This window comes from Bombus bifarius, unplaced genomic scaffold (assembly GCF_011952205.1).
Source record: "Bombus bifarius isolate JDL3187 unplaced genomic scaffold, Bbif_JDL3187 scf7180000008199, whole genome shotgun sequence".
NCBI classification, from domain to species: Eukaryota; Metazoa; Arthropoda; class Insecta; order Hymenoptera; family Apidae; genus Bombus; species Bombus bifarius.
The window spans coordinates 6143127-6164200 of NW_022884505.1; the positions used below are offsets into that span (position 1 = coordinate 6143127).

At 37.7% G+C, this 21074-nt stretch overlaps 1 long non-coding RNA gene across 1 annotated transcript in view; it reads left to right on the forward strand.

The window, feature by feature from the left end:
* Positions 1–4077: 4077 nt before the first annotated feature.
* The window catches only part of LOC117210174, a 29945-nt gene continuing 12948 nt past the window's right edge, over positions 4078–21074 (forward strand). The window contains exon 1 of the long non-coding RNA XR_004488055.1: positions 4078–4180. This is a non-coding gene — a long non-coding RNA (uncharacterized LOC117210174). The remainder of the gene's footprint in view (positions 4181–21074) is intronic.

Below are 21074 nucleotides of genomic sequence, written 5' to 3' on the forward strand. Positions count from 1 at the left end.
GTGAAGTTGAGTGACGATGCTGTGTCCGAGGAAAGCTAAGGATGGGTGTGTCTAGCGCACGGGACCATCGGATTTGTTGGTGCCGATGTTATTTAGGAGAGTGAGGGAATAGGCTTCGTTTTTAATTGGTTAAACGAAGGGTCTTAACTGCCCTCGAGAGAAAGTGGTTAGTGGGAGGAAAGTTGCAGCGTGCGTGAGAAAAACCAACTTTCCCTTGTCCAGCCGTGGTAGACAATAGTGTTTAGAAATTCCTCAGAACCAGATGTTTGTTTTGTTTAAAGGACCTTTGCAGGCAAGTGACTCGGGTTTATGACGGGTGCTTAAGGATATTGAGGGTACGCCGTACGGAAAAGCGGACATCTGGTGTCCGTCTGGCCCGCGGTGTGTGACCTGGGCCAGGCAGAGAGGCCCGGCGTAACAATTATAATGCCTAGATGGTTAGAAGTGGTTAAGATTGACGTATAAATATGGCATGTGTGCATACGCTAATGCGTTTCTCTACAATACCGACCGTTGTTTACATTACAGTTTATTCTCATTATTACCTATGGTGCCTACACCGAGATATAGAATAAACATGATATCGAATGCTTTTTCGTGTTCCACATTTTGATGGTCACTTGGCCCCCTATACCATTTTCGTATCGCACGCGACGTTATCGATTCAGTATAGCAGTAGCACTGATTTGGGATAGGGTAGGCGTGACATTTAAACGAGACTTTGTATCTCATGTTCTGAAATATCAACTTCGAGAAAAATCGGAATGCTTCTCACGTCCTTTACGATTTATGGTATACCACCCCCTCGAGACGATTTCAATCATAGCAAAATTTTAGTTGGCGCTGGATTAAATAACCTTCTGGTCATTGAATTCATTTATCCGAATGTAAAATCTATTATATGAACGAGAAATCGTAGGTACATAGTAAAAACTATAAGATCACGGCAGGTTCAAGTAAACGAACCTCTATCTATATTAAATACAAATTACAGACGTTATAAAATAAATAACGTAAGTAATTAAATTAACAATTAAAATAAAACAATACTTTAACATAATCTTATATTAAAACTGTGTATGTGTGTGTGTTTGTTTGTACGCGCGCGAAGACATATTAGAATTATTTTATGTATTTAACGATTAATTATTGAACAACGGTATATGCTTAGAATTAAGTTTAAGAAAATTAAGGAAATTTATAACTTGTAATGAAATATTTAGATGGATCGTAAAAATCGTAAAAGTCGCAAATCTAGTAAAAAAAATCCCGAGACCTCTGTAATTATAGATTGGAAATTATAGTGGGATACGTGTGCGTTTTAGCCTTGATTAATTTTAGGATAAATATATCTAGGCAGAATTCATTGTGCGCGGTTTCTGTACAGACATACGTTGTTCAGCTTGGAGCGAAAAATTAAAAACTCCTTTATGTAATCCTTTCAGGTATCAAATTATTAAATAGAGCAGTTGATTTAATAGAGTGTTCATGGTTTTAGTTTTTCAATTTCGCTTCAGTACGAAGTCTTTGATACAAAAGGCCATCAGCACGACTGCGATAATTTATCAAACAGTTGTCTAAAAATACCTTCAAATACCTACATTAATACGACATTAATGAAGAATATCCGAATGAATTAAATTCTTTCAATGTTAACAAAAATAGTTTCTATTTGTGAAATCATATAATTTTTCCGTTCTATATTTAATAATTTAATCTGATTAAACAAATTAATTTCATAAATTATAAAATAATGTAGCGTGTAATGTATGATGTAGCGTATGTAATATGTGTATGAAATTCGTATTTCACGAGTACTGGAGGTATGTTTTGCGATATATTTATAATTTAAGTAATATTATGCAAATACAATCAATTTATCTAAATCATCTGAATTAAATTTGCCTTGGATGCTCATGAGTGCTTTATTCCTGTATTAATTTAGAAAAAACAAAGAATACACTTCGTATAAACTCCATAAACGATCACAGAAGAATTTCACACGATTCCTTCGAACAATATCAAAGAGTTAATCGTCATTGGTGACTATTTCGAATGAAAAGGTCAATTGCTTCATTTGCTCTAGTGACGTACGTAATACCAGTTGAATTCGAATAACAACGAATACGATTGATACGTCTACTAACCGAGAACGTTTACTTTTGCCAGCGCATTAAAAAGCAAATATACATATTTCATTGTTGATCAGATAATTGTTATAGAATCCTCAAATATTAAAATATCTATGGAAAAAAGAACAAAAGTTTCCGTAGATGTATTTGAATATTCAATTTGTTGAATATGAATACGATTCTCTCGTTTTAATCTTTCCTTCGTAAGAATGAATATAATCAATTATAAAGTATGAAATCATTCAACGAATGGGAACAAAATAAATCGAGAAGATAACTACGTATTCTTTTAGCTACATTATATAATATTTGCTGATATATATTATGAAAATAAAATTATAATGAAATACTTGCATGCACGTATAATAATTACATACGTGTACAAATAAATCGAGATACTTTTTGAGAAGAGCTGACATACAAAAAGATGGTGCGAATCGAGTAAACAATTGTATGAGAAATTTTAGCTCGAGTTCTTTTGGTGCCAGTTGCATTTGCATAGGGTATCACCCTCTTTCAGCTCGGATCACGATCATCGCCGATACACACTGTATTTTGACAATAGTTCGTTTCAATACTATACATATACATACAGTACGTATGAGGGAATATTTTGAATATAGCTAATCTTCATCCTATAAAACTCAGCTTGCAACCTTCTTTAATTAGACACTTCAAGCAAATTTCAAACAAATGTGGTAAAGATAATCTTATCCGTTAATAGTGCGATTTTTATATGCATACATATGTAGCTACTTGGCCATTGACCAGGAGATACTTGACGATAAACAGTGATCTAGGGCGTCCTTAAATTCAGAGTTATTCATTGAATCTCTCCACTAACATGGACGTACCAAATATACTAACAAGTCAGGCATGCACTTTCACTTTAAAAGCTTTCCTATACATTTCTATATCTCAATGATAATTAATCAAATGGTGTGCACTAACGTAGTCGAACAAGTTTCTAGATCACACGCATGACCATGCCTGTCATGAATTGGCATTCTTTTCTTCTAAATATCTCTTTCGCGTTCTTCCGAGAACCGTTATTTACCTACGTATTTCGTAACTCGTAACAGCAAGCATTTATTCACTGTCCGTTTTTCAATGAGAATCATACGTTTAACTTATAATTATAGCATAATTCTAATGTGATGTGATTCTACAATATAAAATTCATAACTTTTAATGGTTGACTCTTTCAAATTTTTCTAGTTCTCTCTATTTCAATAATAGACTAATATATAGTAGAGCAATATTCAAAGTAGCTTGCAAAATGTTACCGTGTTTACTGAAGTTCTAAGGGCGTCACCAACCTTACTAGTTCTTGAAATTACTCGTGAACGATGAAAGGAATCATAGTACACATTATGTATTTATGCATTTATGTATGTCACGTATAGATATGCTTGTCAGCGATGATCTTTACATTGTTTTCTAACTTCATCAGATAATTTTTTAGATGCATTTGCGTGCCACTTTATTTTGTTTAAAATTAATGATCTTAAACGTGCAAACCAAGTTAACATGGTATTATGATACACTGAATCATGTATTAAATCACTATTTATTATCTAAAAATTATTATTAAAATCGTATTATTTAGAGATAAATGAAAACATATGGTCTAATATATTTTACTCTCGACTAATATTCGATATTTTAATGAAAACTTTCTTCCGAAAGTTTTAGCAGGCTTGCTTTCACTAGAATTGTAAGTAGCCTAGATAGAAAGAAAGTTTGTAAATTTTGTTCGGTATTCGTAATGAAAGTCATATAAATTCTTCGGTCCCTCTATGAGTAAGGAGGCCATCGTAATAAGGACATACTCATTATCAGTTGCTTCCCAAACACGAGTTTATGTATGCTCGTGCATAATATATACTATAGGTACGTTCGATATTGCTACGAAGATAATCATTTCATTCGCAGTCGTGTTTGAATACGAATGATACAATAGTAGGCACAGGAGGAGACAAGTAAGCAAGGAAAAGGAATGCTTACTTACTCCGGTATATTATCGCAACGCAGTAAACCGATATCAGGTAACGTGTTTTGCTTCTTACAAGTAAAATGAATATTTTATATCAACACTGTTCTATAACGTAAAAAGGATATTTTCGTACTAGCAGAAAAATTGACTTTGCATTTTCTTCAGATGGTTTTGAAAATATAGTTTTTCTATTTCATCGAAATTGAACATAGCCGCGTGAAAATTTGCTAAAATACTAAAATCGTGAAATACTACGTTATAATTGTTCAACGATTCCGGATATTTATATGTCGGAGCGAGGTTGGCATTTTGGGGCGTTCGATGAACCTTTACTTACTTTACCGCCGCGAATGTAGCCAATATTTATCAGTACGAATGTGGACACTACAAGAGGCTATGAGTAATGGTAATAGGATGGTCGAGATGATGGTGACAACGAATTCAGGTTCGATAACGAATCCACGATCCACGGGAGGACAAGTATCAACGTACTATTCGATTCGGGTCACTCGATCGGCAATTCGTCCAACGACTCTAACACTCTAACTCTAACTCTCTTAATCCAAAAGAGGCTGCCCTTATATACTCCTGTACCCGCTTCTCGGGTTAATCTTTGTTTTTAAGGAGAGCCATATAATCATTTCATACCTCTGTCAGGTACATGTCCCTCCCGTGACCGTGGCTACGTCCAGTGACCTGCCATGTCACTTCGAGCCCAAACCCATCGTCATAAAGTCAGATTGGCACATTAAGACTATTTCTTATTTTTATTACTTAAGGGCGGCTATAGTAAAAGTCTGGACTAGTGTATTGGGGTTTTTCCCAACATTCCGGACGGGAAATCTCGCTGTCTTTCCATCTCCGACATATACATTTACACATGTGGAATCTTAAGTGGAATAGTATACAGAATATACATTTATAACACTTGAATCTTGGATAATAATCAATAGCCAATGTAATCATGTTAGATTAACTGTTCTTGCTTTCTCTCTCGGTTATTTTGATTTGATTGACTGTTTACGTTTATGCATTTATTGAAAATGTAAACATGCAAATATGAACAGAATGCACATAATACCTAAAGATATATAAAATATCAAAAGTATACAGCTCGTTGTAGTATTCGCTAGATATAAAACAAATCCTTTCTCAGTTTCTATTTCTTTAATTGTGTTTACAAAAACGAACATACGAATATGAATTTGCATAAACTTTCGCAGTCTACATATAACATACTATATTATGAGTACACATGTACTATGTGTATGTATGTATATATATATGTCGGAGATGAAAGGAAAACCGGAGCCTTCCCTTTGCAATTTTGAGGAAGCCTTCTAATGCTTTAGCCTAGATTTTATCATAACTGTAATTAAGTAATTGTCATTTGTAATTGTTTGATATTTGTGAAAACGAAAGTGGGTTCGAGGTGACAACTGGTCGCCGAACGTAGCCACGGTCACGGGATAAACGTTTTGCCTGACGAAAGTGTGGATCGGTTGTATCGTTCTCCCTAGAAATCACATAGAATTGTACTTTAGAGATGTCGATATAATGCAGTCGTATAGCGAAAAAGATTTTCATCAGATATTCATTCGTGTGATCGCCTTGGAAAGTGATACATCGAGCAATTTACCGAGTGTCTCTGCAATCGTATTTTTGTGTTTAAAAATTATTCTACGCATAGTAAAGAGTTATCCCGTTGACCGTGGATTCGTTTGAACCCCGGAACATTGTTAATAGCGTTAATTAAATTCATTATTCGTAAAACCTATCAATCGTTAATCTCATTATTCGTTAAATTCATTATTCGTAAGACATATTATTCGTTCCTCTTATTGTTCGTTAAACTTATTATTCTTTAATCTAATTATTAGTTAAACTTATCGTTTGTTAATCTTATCATTTATTAAACTCATTATTCATAATATTTTGTAAAATCTTGTTTATTCGCGTAAATATATTCTCTGTTTCGTAAAACAATGGCTAATTCAAACGAAGAATCATTACGGGCCTTAAATCCTAATGATAACCCGACATATATATATGTATAAGTATAATTATAATCATACAAGTACATATAGGTATATATAGATATTACTATTTGTACCTTCTTACTTAACAAGCACATATTACTTTAAAAATCGTTAACAACATAAGGAAATATTCATAAATTGAAATGCGTTTTAGTCTCGATACTGTCACTAATGACGCACTATTTAAATATACATTCTAAAATCCTGGAATCTAGACGATCTCAAGACCGATCAACTATTAAAATTTTTATTTCTTGCTCACCGCTTTTTATCTCCGCACACGTAAAAGAAGTGTCGTGCCTATTTTGAGCGTCACTCGCCCAGATTATTTATGAATCGCTGATTACGCATAAGGAAACGGCTTGTACATATATCATTCATTAACGATGTTTGCATAAGAAAGCGATTGTACGTCTTTCATTTATGATTTCTCGTTGTACAAGCGCACTACGAACGATGAAGATTTTAATACCAATAAGCAGCAGTTAGCGCACAGCAAAGAAATCCAACAAGATGTTATTAATTTGTTGCGCGCTAACATTTAATGATATTGACCAACTAAGCGAAATTTACACGACCATATAAATATATACATAATCTTCGTGTAATAATATTAACAAGCTAAATAAAATCTACGTTGTAATGTAAATATACATATACAGGAAACGTTGGATAATCGTACAAATATCGGAACTCAATTATTGTAATTATGCTGAGATAAAAACGATTCTTCTATTCCTCGAAACTGAGATTTTAGACGTGCCGGGCGCAGAAAGAGGGAACGCGAATGAAAGAGAAAGAAGCAAACGTTAATGCTCGTGACAAGCTGAAACCTTTAACTCAAAAATCAAAATTTGTTATGCGATTTTACATTTCTCTGATTGAAAATAATGCCATGACTTTAATACATGATAATTAAATACATATCGATAAGTAAATATAATTCAAATTATATCGTGATTTGTCTCGTTTTAACCAAGAAAATCTCACAGATACGTTAGTAAAGGTTCAATTAAAAAGAGTCAAAAGCAGAAATGTTTTATATTTTAATTAATACCTAGATACATTGTTCCAGCGATATCTGATATTAGATCAGATGTTACACTTGATCGCGGTGAACCGTCGAGCTTGTTGGTGCATCGACAGTATAGTGGGGATAACGACTTTACAATTATGCACAGGATCTTTTTCTGCAATTATCGAATGTTTTCTATAATGTGAAATCATTCGCCATTTACAAATGAAGACCGCACGGACAAGATAGATACATACATATGGTAAGTTTCACAAACAAATTGCTTCTTAAAATACAGTTGTTCACGAAATTATTTCAAAAGTTGAGATAAAAAATTTTTATGTATACTTATTGGATGTGTTACACAAGACAATTTGGAATTTCATTAGCTGTATGATTATATTGGTAAAACTGAAAAGTAATCTGAAAAAATGTATATAGGGGTTACGAGATATTTCTTACTAATGGTATGTTTCGTAAAAAATTAATGTACAACATGAACGTATGTCTTAAAGATATGTATAATAAGTGGTTAGTGCAGGTGTATTAAATCTACACTTATAACGGACAATTGACTGTTCAAATATATTTGTGATCTCTTCGCGTTATACGTATACCTCCTTCAAAATATCTCTTTCAATTGGGGTGATGTGAAAAACATTTGATTTATTGGTTTTATTCAATGATATCAAGGGATCGATATGCTACAAGAATATTTTTCTTACAAGAAAATATCTTCTATCGCACCAACGATAAGAACATCTGAAAGACTCGATCGTGAAATTCGTAAGGCCTGTGAATATAATAAAATAAATAAACGTGTCTACTATCGGACTTGGAACGACCCCTGACGTTTTAAAGACGTCATTCTCAATTTCATGATAAATCATAATAATTATATGTTGATCCTCTCAATTTTTCCATTCTAATCCTATTGAAAAAAATGTAGCTAAATTAAATGTGATTGAATATTGAAACTCCAAGAAATCTGTTCAAGATTTAAATTTGCATTGTAAAACCATTTATGGTAGAGAGTAGATATCTATGAAACTGAATAACACCAAATGCAATAATAACGCGAATGTCAAAACCTATCAAAATAGTAATCGAAAGATGCGATATTTCATATTATCAAATTGATAAGATTGTTATTGTAATATTGAATGTACGGGCCCTTTTAATTTGTCTTAATTGTTTTAATTTTTAAAAGTTTTGGCAATTCCCTTACAATTTTTCAGGTTTACTTAGGTTTTTGTAATCATGTTAATACTTATAAACCGCCGGATGACGGATGCAGGGTCATTTTGACCAAACGGTATTCGTTTCTCTGTTTCTCGTTTCAAAGTGCTACAAGTATGCAATAATAAATAAAGCAACATAGGGGCATCGTATGTGCACATTTGTTCAATGAGTTAGAAAGAATTATTGGCTATCTGAAAATACATTATGAAGGAAAACTGAAGCATCGAATTCGTATCTTATCACTCTAACACTAACGCATATGCCGTTCGTGTTTCGGTAATGTGTTTATCTCGCTACCATGCTCGATATGAGAATAGTGCCTCGATATGTAGTAGGCGTATGTTTGCCTCGATGCTAGATGTAGAGTTATTCCCACCATTTCCTGGAGCTGCTTTAGTCGAGCGAATCTCTGAGACTTTTACGCTTTGCTGGCGACGATACTCGAGTTATCATGCGACACAAGACACCGTGACGACAATGTCGAACGACAACGATCTTTCTATTATTTCACCCAGGTTTATCGTTTCCCGCTATTGCTAAGCAGCGGCTGCATCAAAATTATCAAGAACGATGTAACATCAGCAATTCTCGGAATATACATCGATGTGCGTCTATTATCGAAACACTGTCAAATTCAATTAAAGCTGTAACATATTTATGTGTATATATGCCGCAATCATGCAACATGGACAACAATTTTATGTACCAACTGTTCTTCGATATATGTAACAAGTATTATACATATACGTCTATGATATTTTAAACCAGAATTTCCTTCTTAACACTGCGGGGAAAAGCACTTTCTTGCAATACATTCGCTCTGCCCAGTGTCGTTGTTAAACTTGATGTAAAGCTCCAAAAGTATTAAAACATCAAAAATCATAAAAATATCGAAAGTAAAGTACTCGTTGTAATGTGTATGGGATGAAACTAATCTCTAGGTTCTACTTTTTTAGTTGTACTTATAAAGATATAAATTCGCAAAAAGATTTAAGCGTTACGCTTAAATTAAAGAATATTTATTAATTGGAAAGATCCGAAAGATTAAAATTCTTCTCTGCATTTGCTTTTTGCTTCGCTTTTTTTCATTTTTTTTTTTTTTTTTTTTTTTTTTAAGCGTGGAAAGATTCGTAGAAACTTCGGAGTACAAATCAATAAATACAACAAATACAGAACAATAAATCACAAGCTAAGAAACGAAAGACGCGGATGCACGAAGTTAGTAGATACATACATATAATATGATACAAAGAGAAGATTTTGCAAGAGAATTTATTGGAGGTATAGTATAGGACAAAATGATAGCTCAGCCAACATTTTTATTTTATTCCCAGTCGATTTTAGCTTCTGTTTACATTTCTTTTCACACGATTTGATAAACCATGGTTCCACGAAAACTACTTTCAGTATGATTACAGATTACAATATAGAGAGTCGGCGAAATATATATTTTCTTGTGTATATTTGCAAAGACACATGATAAATGAAAATATTGAATGGGCTATAATTTTGTCTTATACCGCATATCTTTGTTTCATAGTGATGAATTATCCAAATTATTAATAAAAATAACAGCGAAAAGGATAGTGTCAGATAACTGAATAATTGTTCTCAATTATTTGCCATTAATATAGAACATATACATGCCATTAATATAGAACACATAATATTCGAAGGAAATGTCACCTCTTAAATCGACTATCTTCTCGCAATCTCGTTTTACTTCCCTCGTGTTTCTTAGATCGAGTATTTACAGTCGTATCCACCGTTATAATAAGTTATTAGCAAATTATTATCAATTGAAATCATACTTTGAGTTTTCTTAATTTTGGAAATGATTGATTTGTCTCAGAAATTTTAACAGTTGCACTGCTATTAGGTTTGATTAAAATTTGTCAATTCCTCTTTTCTAAAAGAGAGATTGATATTTGAAAATATTTCAATTACGAATCGAAGTTTGAAATCATACGATAACTGCGCAACATTAGATTACGCTACCTACGAGCTGATTCATATACAACGATATCAAATATCTCAGTACACATCAGTATCTACCCACTAATAAAAAATAGTATGTAAATAAAGTACAATTGACGTACAAAAATTAACTCATAATGAATAACGAGGTTTAAAAAATGCGTAAATCTTGGCAGCTTCTCCAAAGAATTTTGAGTCTGCTTTCGTCGTGTAGCTTGTCGTAAAAATCAAATTACCATATTCCCAAAAGAAAGAAATCTGGATATAGTGAATATATTGACATGGATAACAGAAAATTAATGTGGTTTCGAGAAATTTGTCATACTTTGTGAATAAATATGACGTATGTTAAAACTTGGCTGGAAAATTTCCATTACGAAAGACTTGGCCGAGACGTCGTGTCGTGTCGCGTCGCGTCACGTCATTTCGTATATGCAGGATATTAATATATGCGGTAGCAATCGATCGTATGACTTTCATAGTAGTCACGGTTGACTCAACGCGATACTTTTTCTTTTCTCTTCTTTTTCTTCTTTTTTTTTTTGGAAAAGAAAATGATCAGTTTCTGTCGAGCGTTATGAGATTAAGGTTACTCTTGAGAAGAAGCTATACATCGCAACAAGAAAACCTATATCGCAAAAGGTTTCACCGGTTAACGGATTACGTGGCAATGTGTACAATTTAAATTGTATATTATATATACGGAATTAATACTACAAATACGGTAAAAAATTAACGAACATATCAACATCCATTTCTTTTTATGCTATGTTAATTATGCGGTTTCTCAAAATTTGAGGAAGGAAGCATCCTACCGTACACCTCACTCCTAAACATATAATCAATTATGGCAAGTGTGATTTTATTAATTGTATCTTCCTATTTTATAATACGTATCATGTTTGTTCCTGAACAATTTCACTTGTAATAGAGATAAAAAATAACGATTTGAAGTAATAAATTATCTTCACTGTTTTCCTATTTTTATTGTAAAAATAACATAGACAAAGTAACCCTACTTCGCGTTAGTATCAAACAAATTGTTATCAACTAATTTCCCATTTTTATTTCAGCTCTTCCAAATAAAATAACGCAGATTTTAATGTGAATTGAAATTTGAAATATTGTATTTTGCATATATATAATATAATATATAAACAATATACCTAACTACTTCTTCAATTGGCTGATGCATTTCTATTGTCAATCGACTATTATGCTACAATATAAAGTAGCACTTGTTCTCAGAACCTTGGGAGGTTTAACGTTAATTACTCTATAAAATCCGTTGCTACCATACAATCGAAAATTACTTGAAATATTATTCCAAATATAAAAATATTAAATATTATTTCAACAAACATCTGTACATAAATAATTTATCAAATAAAATAAAAAATTAGTACATTTGGTAGATAGACATCAAAAAATTGTTCCAAGAAAAATAATTATCTTTTCGTTTCCAACCATTTTCTCTTATTCAAATAAACTAACAGATAATTATCTCAAAATAATATCAATTTACACAAGATAATATGTTATTTAGATAAACATTTTTCAAATATTTTATATAGGCAATCACCAACCCTGATACGTACGTACATATATGTCGGAGATGAAAGGAAAGCCGAAGCCCTTCCTTGGAAATTTTGGGAACATCCTCTAGTACCTTAGCCTAGATTTTATTATAATTGTAATTGTTTAAGATTTGTAATAAGCGAGATTGGGTTCGAGGTGACAATCGGTCGCTGAACGTAGCCACGGTCACGGGATGGATGTTTTATCTAACGGAGGTCTGGAGTGGTTGTATGTGTTTTCCGAGAAGTGTGGTTGTGGCGGCATGCGGCCTCGAGAGCGGGCCGAGCCACGTGTGATGTTGCCTCGGAGGTGCCGATGCAATGGGACATACATTGTATTTAGTAATCAAAACTCCAGGCAGAAACTGCCTAGCAACGGCGTTTGGAACTCTCTCGATGCTTCCAACGAGTGTGCCTAGCAACGGCGTTTGGAACCTTCTCGATGCTTCCAAACGGGGATAGAAAACAAAATGCAATCGTACAGGGAGAAAAATCTCCACGAGGCTGGCATTCTTGCGATTGCCTTGGAGAGTGATACATCGAGCGTTTTCGAGGATCGCATTTGCGTCTAAGTTAGTTTCGCTTAGTAAGGAGTTATCCCGGTGACCGTGGATTCGTTTGAACTCAAACATTGCTAATAGTATTATTTAATTTAATTATTCGTAGATCGTATTATTTATTAGGCTTAGTGTTTGTTAGACTTATTATTAGTTGTACTTATTATTTGTTAAGCTTAGTGATAGACCTGTATATACGTGTAAATAAAATCTCGGCTTTGTGAAACGATGGCTAGTCCACATGAAGAGTCGTCGCGCGCCCACAATTCGAATCCTGATCCGACATCAGAAGTGGGATCAGTACCGTTTAAAGTGCTACAAGAGCAAATGGACCTTGTGCGCGAGTTAATTCAGACGCTAGCGCACAAAGCGGGGGAGCAACGACCGAGTACGGAATCTAAGGATGCAACGTTACCACGTTTTGACCCCGAAGGCGCGGGCGCCGATCCATCCGCGTGGTGCTCTCATGCTGATCTGATTTTGAAAGACCACCCGATGCAAGAGAGTGCGTTACTCTCCGCTCTAAATCGCGCCCTAAGGGGTTCTGCTGCGCATTGGCTTTCACAAATGGTACGCGGTGGAAAGCTTACCTGGCCAACGTTCAAGGAACAATTTCTTTCGCGTTTTGGTGGCAGAGAGACAGCCGCTTCGGCGTTAATAAGGATATCCAGAGAACGACCGTCGGAGACTGAATCTCCGGGAGCGTACGGTAGTCGCCTCCGCTCCATGCTGCAGATGAAGTTGCAAGATCTAACGATGCCCGAAGTGATCAATGCCTTCGCCCTTTATATGCTGAGTTCACAAGATCGCCGCTTTCGGCGACTAACGCTCGCGAATAATATCAGGACGGAGGACCAATTTCATGATGAAATGAGGATTCTCCCTTACAACGATCAGCCGACATTTTCGCCAAGAAATTCACTAACGGAACCTGAAGCCAAACGCAGCAGGCTATCAGTTCCTCGGATTAAGTGCTACCGCTGTGGTGCTCACGGGCATAGGAGAACGGAGTGTCGCCTGCAAACACAAACGGGGAAGGAGCAGGATATACGAAACCCGAAGGAAAAACGACCAGCCGCATCGTCGAAGGTGACCTGCTTCAAATGCCACGAGGAGGGACATATCGCGCCTAATTGCCCATCATCGCGGAAAAGAAACTACGATTCCATTGACGAACGCCGGATCGACTCCTGTGTAGTAGAAGCTCCGGCTGGTAGATTAAGCCATCTGGGTGAGTCGTATCCATTTTACTTTGATTCTGGGGCCGAGTGTTCGTTAATCAAAGAGTCCCTAGCCTCGAAATTTTCGGGTAAAAGAATAACCGATGTGGTAGTGATGCGGGGGATCGGGAATACTTGTGTTAAGAGTACACTTCAGATTTTGTCCACTGTTCGTATTAACGATCTTACATTGGAGATAGTTTTCCATGTCCTTGCTGACGATTACCTAAAATACGACATCATGATTGGTCGCGAGATTTTGAGCCAGGGATTCGACGTAAATATCGCGCAAGATAGCCTTGTTATTTGTAAAACAAAGGTCGTTAACGCTTGTGGTAAAGTCGCGGAAGATGCGGTCAACATTAACGAGGTTGACACTGATGTGATCGGTAACTATAAAGATCGATTAATCTCTGTTCTCGAACAATTTAAAGAATCATTCATTACGGGTTTCCCGCGTACTCGCGTCAGTACTGGCCAGTTGGAAATACGGCTAATCGATCCCAACGTCACCGTGCAGAGAAGCCCTTACAGGCTTAGCGTGGAAGAGCGAAGAATAGTACGCGAGAGGATAGACGAGTTAATTAAAGCACAAATTGTAAAACCTAGTAATTCGCCGTTCGCGAGCCCTATAATACTCGTGAAGAAGAAGGACGGCTCAGACAGATTGTGCGTAGATTTTCGAGCGCTGAATAAAAATACGGTCGCGGATCGGTATCCCTTACCCCTTATTGCTGACCAAATCGCGAGATTGCAGAGTGCGAGGTACTTCATTAGCCTGGACATGGCTAGCGGATTTCACCAGATCCCCATTCACCCTAACTCGACGGAATATACTGCGTTCGTTACCCCCGACGGTCAATACGAATACGTGACGATGCCGTTTGGGTTGAAAAATGCACCAGCCGTTTTCCAGAGAGCCATTTTCAAGGCCTTAGGCGACCTCGCTTATTCGTATGTCGTTGTTTATTTGGACGACGTTCTAATAATCGCCGACTCAATAGATCAAGCTCTAGAAAGGTTGCACACTGTACTAAACACTCTCGTAAACGCCGGATTTTCTTTCAATTTCGCTAAATGTTCTTTTCTGAAGACGTCGGTACTTTATTTGGGATATGTAATTCGTAACGGAGAAGTTCGTCCAAACCCGGGAAAAATACAAGCTTTGAATTCTTTACCTGCACCGTCGACCGTCACACAGCTTAGGCAGTTTATAGGTTTGGCCTCTTACTTCCGAAAATTCATTCCTAAATTTTCGCAAGTGATGAAACCCTTGTACGCACTCACTTCTAGTAACAAGCACATAACTTGGACGGACAGGCACGAAAAGATAAGACAACAGATAATTTCCGTTCTGACCGACGCGCCGGTGTTAACGATATTTGATCCCAATCGTCCCATAGAGCTACATACCGACGCTAGTTCGGAGGGGTATGGAGCTATTTTAATGCATAGAGTCGAAAAGGAAAACAGAGTCATCGAATATTATAGTAAAAGGACCAGTCCCGCGGAATCTAGGTATCATTCGTACGAACTGGAGACACTAGCAGTAGTAAGCGCCGTTAAGCATTTCCGACACTACTTACATGGACGGAAATTCTTAGTAGTTACGGACTGTAATTCTTTGAAAGCCTCCAGCAACAAAGTAAACTTAAACGACCGGGTTTATAGGTGGTGGGCTTATTTGCAAACATTCGATTTTGACATCATGTATCGAGAGGGTAAACGAATGGCCCACGTAGATTTCTTTTCGCGAAACCCCGTAGACTTGAATCGCCGTATGATAGACAAGGTCGCAGAGAAAGAGATTAATCTGGCCGAGATCTCCGAAGACTGGCTATTAGCGGAACAACGTCGCGATCCGCAAATCTCCGAAATCGTTAATAAATTACAGAACGAAGAGCTCGCGGAAGATATCGCGAATACCTACGAACTGCGATCCGGTACACTTTACCGTAAAGTACAACGAAAGGGCAGAACCCTTTGCTTACCCATTGTTCCGAGAGGTTTTAGATGGTCCGTCATCAACCATGTGCATCAGTCAATTATGCACTTAGGTGGGATAAAACGCTCGAGAAGCTCTATGAGTATTATTGGTTCGAGGGAATGGCGAAGTATGTTCGCAAATTTGTCGAGAACTGCCATGCTTGTAGAGTTTCGAAGGCTAGTTCAGGTAAAATACAGGCTGAACTGCATCCTATACCTAAGACCGGCATACCGTGGCATACGGTGCATATGGACATAACGGGCAAGCTGAGTGGCAAGAATGACTCGAAAGAGTATGTCGTCGTCTTGATCGATGCCTTTACGAAATTCGTGCACTTATATCACACACGCAAATTGGATTCGCTCAGCGTTATCCAGGCACTTAAGTCCGCCGTGTTTTTGTTCGGTAGTCCCTGTCGGATAATAGCAGATCAGGGTAGATGTTTCACGGGCCGGGAATTTCAAGAATTCTGTGCAAGCAAACAAATCAAAGTTCATTTGATCGCGACCGGTGCAAGTAGGGCCAATGGGCAAGTAGAACGTGTTATGAGCACGTTAAAAAATATGTTCACAACGGTAGAAACGACCGGGCGTTCATGGCAAGACGCGATCGGGGAGATGCAATTGGCTTTGAATTGCACCATCAACCGCGTAACCAAATCGAGTCCTTTAGAGTTATTGATTGGTAGAGCAGCAAGACCGTATGACTTATTACTACCTGATAACATCGAGGAAAAAGAAATAGATATCTCCAGTGTAAGACAACAGGCAATAAAAGAGATGGAAACTAGTGCTAGGTATGACAAAGAGAGATTCGATAAAACCAAAGCTAAATTAGTTAGGTTTAATCCTGGTGATTTGGTACTACGCCAAAATGAAGAAAGGAACCAGACAAAATTGGATCCAAAATTCAGGGGTCCGTTTGTGATATCGGAGGTCCTGGAAGGAGACCGATATACCTTGAAAACACTGGATGGGAAAAGGTCATACAAGTACAGTCATGACAGGTTAAGGAAAATGCCGGATAGTCGCATTCCTGCGGAGTTGGATGTCTGTTGTGATGACGAGAACAGTGACCATGGCGATGTGAGTACCCCGATCCCAGAGGATCGTAGAATTATATGAGCCCAGGTGCGGCCATGGGACGGAGTTCAGTGCGGTCAGGCACTGGGAGTGACGATGTCACGAAGCTGGGAGCCGGTTTAGTACCGACAGCGACGATGTCACGAAGCTGGGAGCCGGTTTAGTACCGACAGCGACGATGTCACGAAGCTGGGAGCCGGTTTAGTACCGACAGCGACGATGTCACGAAGCTGGGAGCCGGTTTAGTACCGACAGCGACGATGTCACGAAGCTGGGAGCCGGTTTAGTACCGACAGCGACGATGTCACGAAGCTGGGAGCCGGTTTAGTACCGACAGCGACGATGTCACGAAGCTGGGAGCCGGTTTAGTACCGACAGCGACGATGTCACGAAGCTGGGAGCCGGTTTAGTACCGACAGCGACAATGTCACGAGGTTGGAGCTGGTCTAGTACCGACAGCGACAATGTCACGGATTTGGAGCTGGTCTAGTACCGACAGCGACGATGTCACGAAGCTGGAGCTGGTCTAGTACCGACAGTGACAATGTCACGAGGCTGGAGGCGGTCTAGTGTTGACAGCGATCGTGTTACGAAGCTGGTTATGTAACGAACTTTGAGAGTATGTGCGATTCGAAGGATGAGACCCATTTGGGTGTGAAATCGAGAATGGTCCGTCATGTCATTACGACCCGACTGAAAGCACGCAGAATGCAACTGGCACTTTGAATGCTAATCACAATGACACTAATCTTGTTTCCTTTTGTTTTGTTGACGAAGGTACACCCGAGGACGTGTGATAGTCAGGATGGCCGTGTCGGAGATGAAAGGAAAGCCGAAGCCCTTCCTTGGAAATTTTGGGAACATCCTCTAGTACCTTAGCCTAGATTTTATTATAATTGTAATTGTTTAAGATTTGTAATAAGCGAGATTGGGTTCGAGGTGACAATCGGTCGCTGAACGTAGCCACGGTCACGGGATGGATGTTTTATCTAACGGAGGTCTGGAGTGGTTGTATGTGTTTTCCGAGAAGTGTGGTTGTGGCGGCATGCGGCCTCGAGAGCGGGCCGAGCCACGTGTGATGTTGCCTCGGAGGTGCCGATGCAATGGGACATACATTGTATTTAGTAATCAAAACTCCAGGCAGAAACTGCCTAGCAACGGCGTTTGGAACTCTCTCGATGCTTCCAACGAGTGTGCCTAGCAACGGCGTTTGGAACCTTCTCGATGCTTCCAAACGGGGATAGAAAACAAAATGCAATCGTACAGGGAGAAAAATCTCCACGAGGCTGGCATTCTTGCGATTGCCTTGGAGAGTGATACATCGAGCGTTTTCGAGGATCGCATTTGCGTCTAAGTTAGTTTCGCTTAGTAAGGAGTTATCCCGGTGACCGTGGATTCGTTTGAACTCAAACATTGCTAATAGTATTATTTAATTTAATTATTCGTAGATCGTATTATTTATTAGGCTTAGTGTTTGTTAGACTTATTATTAGTTGTACTTATTATTTGTTAAGCTTAGTGATAGACCTGTATATACGTGTAAATAAAATCTCGGCTTTGTGAAACGATGGCTAGTCCACATGAAGAGTCGTCGCGCGCCCACAATTCGAATCCTGATCCGACATATATATGTCGGAGAAGAGTCAGGAACAGGGTTGTGGGCGTTTGATAGACCTCCCTTGGAGTTGGCCATCGTTGTGTTATAACGAAGATACGGCCTGATACTATGAGTATGAACCCTACCGATTCGACAATCAACAGCGGTGGTTGGGCACTTGCGATGTTAGTGACGTTGGTCTTAGGTTCGATGACGAATCCACGGTCAACGGGATGAAAGATATACTTGCTCTGACTCAAACGTGTACTATTCACTCATCGTAAGGCGCTACTCCCTTCGCCGATGAGATCTCAAGAAAGAATGAATCTTCGTCCCAACGACGCCACCGAGGCAAACTATGGTGGGGTGTCTAAGTACACGAGATCCTCGGATTGACGTCGCTGTCGACTGGTCAATTTGGGACAAAGCCTGCCTGTCCGTTTGCAAAAATCTTAATTGCCGAAAAAACCCAGAATTTATAGCGGGTCCTCGGGTTAACTGGACCTATGCTGTGTACGTGCCTCAACATCAGGTATTCATTGTCCGAAGGAACCGTTGGCATGTTTTACTGTCGGGTACCTCTATGGGTATTTCCTTTAATGAGGGTCATAACATCACTCCGCATCTTTGTTAGACGGAGCGCCCGTCCCGTTGACCGCGGCTACGTTCGGCGACTGATGGTCGCCTTGAGCCCAAGTTTATTATCACAAATCGCAAACAAGTACAATTGGGCAGAATGACGGCAAATTGTTTAATTACAACTGTAAACTTTAATTTTTGCGGATTTTGCGGATTTTCCCGAAGTTCCAGGGGAAGGCTCCGGTGTCCTTTCATCTCCGACATGTATATTGAGAAAATCTACATTTTCTGAGTAGCGATAGGGCTTATTGAAAAGCAATTGTAGCGAGTCTTTTGACAAATATTCCTTTGTATGTAACGAAGAAATAAAGGTTCGAATAAATATCGGATTTTTTATATAACACGTGTCAAATTAAAGATTGGTATGAAGGTTAATTATATTTATTTAAAATACTTTGATTAAATATCTTATATTATAATATTTATTTGATTCGATTTTTGGTACGGTACATGTTCAATCTTATATTTAATTTTATTTAACCAAAAATAATAAATACCGCAGAAAGTGAATTATCTCTTTATGATATATTAATCCTATATGTAGTAATCCTGGAACTTTTATATCTCAATCTCGCTTTCATTTTAGCAAATATCGAAAATACTCAGAACAATAGTAAACGCGCCATGGTACGTTAGGAACGAGGACATTCGGAAAGACCTGGGAATACCAACGGTCAAGGAGGAGATTAACAAAAGTGCAAGAAGGCACGGAGAAAGAATAGCAACGCACCCAAACCGGCTGGCAGCGGAAACGGTCGACACATCAAGCATAAAAAGAAGATTAAAAAGGAAACACCCAACAGATCTCACAAAGGACATAACCTAACAAACACGTATTATCTGAGATAATTAAAGAACTAAATCAATCAAATTCGAAGATGGTATCCCACTGGGGGTAGCCATCCACATGTTATAATACTATATCATTAAGCTATAATATTTTACCAAATGTCCTACTGGACAAATTGTAAAAAGGTAAATAAATAAAAAAAAAAAAAAAAATTTTAGCAAATGTAAAATTGAAACGAGAAACGCGCAAGGATTCTTTTTATAATAACATTACGTTCAAACTCCAAATATCTTTAGCGTCAGAAAAGTACTATTGGATTGGAAATGACCAAAAGGGAGCAGCAGAATTAAAATCACTTCTTTTATCACTCCTGATTATTATATATAAGGTTCTTCACTTTAACCAGCAGAATATATGCATAACCTTCCCTATAAATAACTATTCATAAATAGATAGGCCAAAACTAAAAATCTTTATTGGATACTAAATTCGCTAATTCTAAGAATCTTTATCAGATTTCAGTCTGGAATATCTACATTGCATTTATAGGTCATCTTTTCGAAGCAAAGTTCTTTTTCCTTTTTCATCTTTTTTCCTTTTTCATCTTTTTTCCTTTTTCATCTTTTTTCCTTTTTCATCCTTTTTCCTGTCTTTACAAGATCCGTTGGCTCTTCGTGCGAGAATCAACATAAAACCACTCAGATGTCTAATCACAAAGCAACACAATGTATTTCTTGCCTTCCTTTTTCCCCTTTCTACCGGTGCGTGTGCGTCAAACGTGAACGGCGCGACACTCATAAACAGTAAGCATTGAATATGCATGTTGCGGCACGTGGACAAATACCTATTACCCTTGACTTTCACCAGTGTATCTTCTCTGGCGGAACCAGAGGCGACTGCACTTGCCACTTGTCGTAGCATGTGTGTACATATCTCCTGAATCTGATGCACCTGTAGATCGGCCGTTTGTCGTTTCATTATTTTAGTCGTTTGCTCGTAACGAAAGATAATTGTGAAACGGCGCGGCAAGCCGATCTCATCCGAGCTCGGTCGAAGGTTACCGAGCGTCGTGGCTACATAAATACAGCGAGTAACGGTTAGCGACCATTCGAAGAGCGACCGAGGTTAAAGTAATTTCAGTCCAGTGCAGCCGTTCAGCTAGTTTTCACTGTGAAACGTACATTCGAATTATAAAAAGTGATACGCAGCGTGTTAATCACGCGA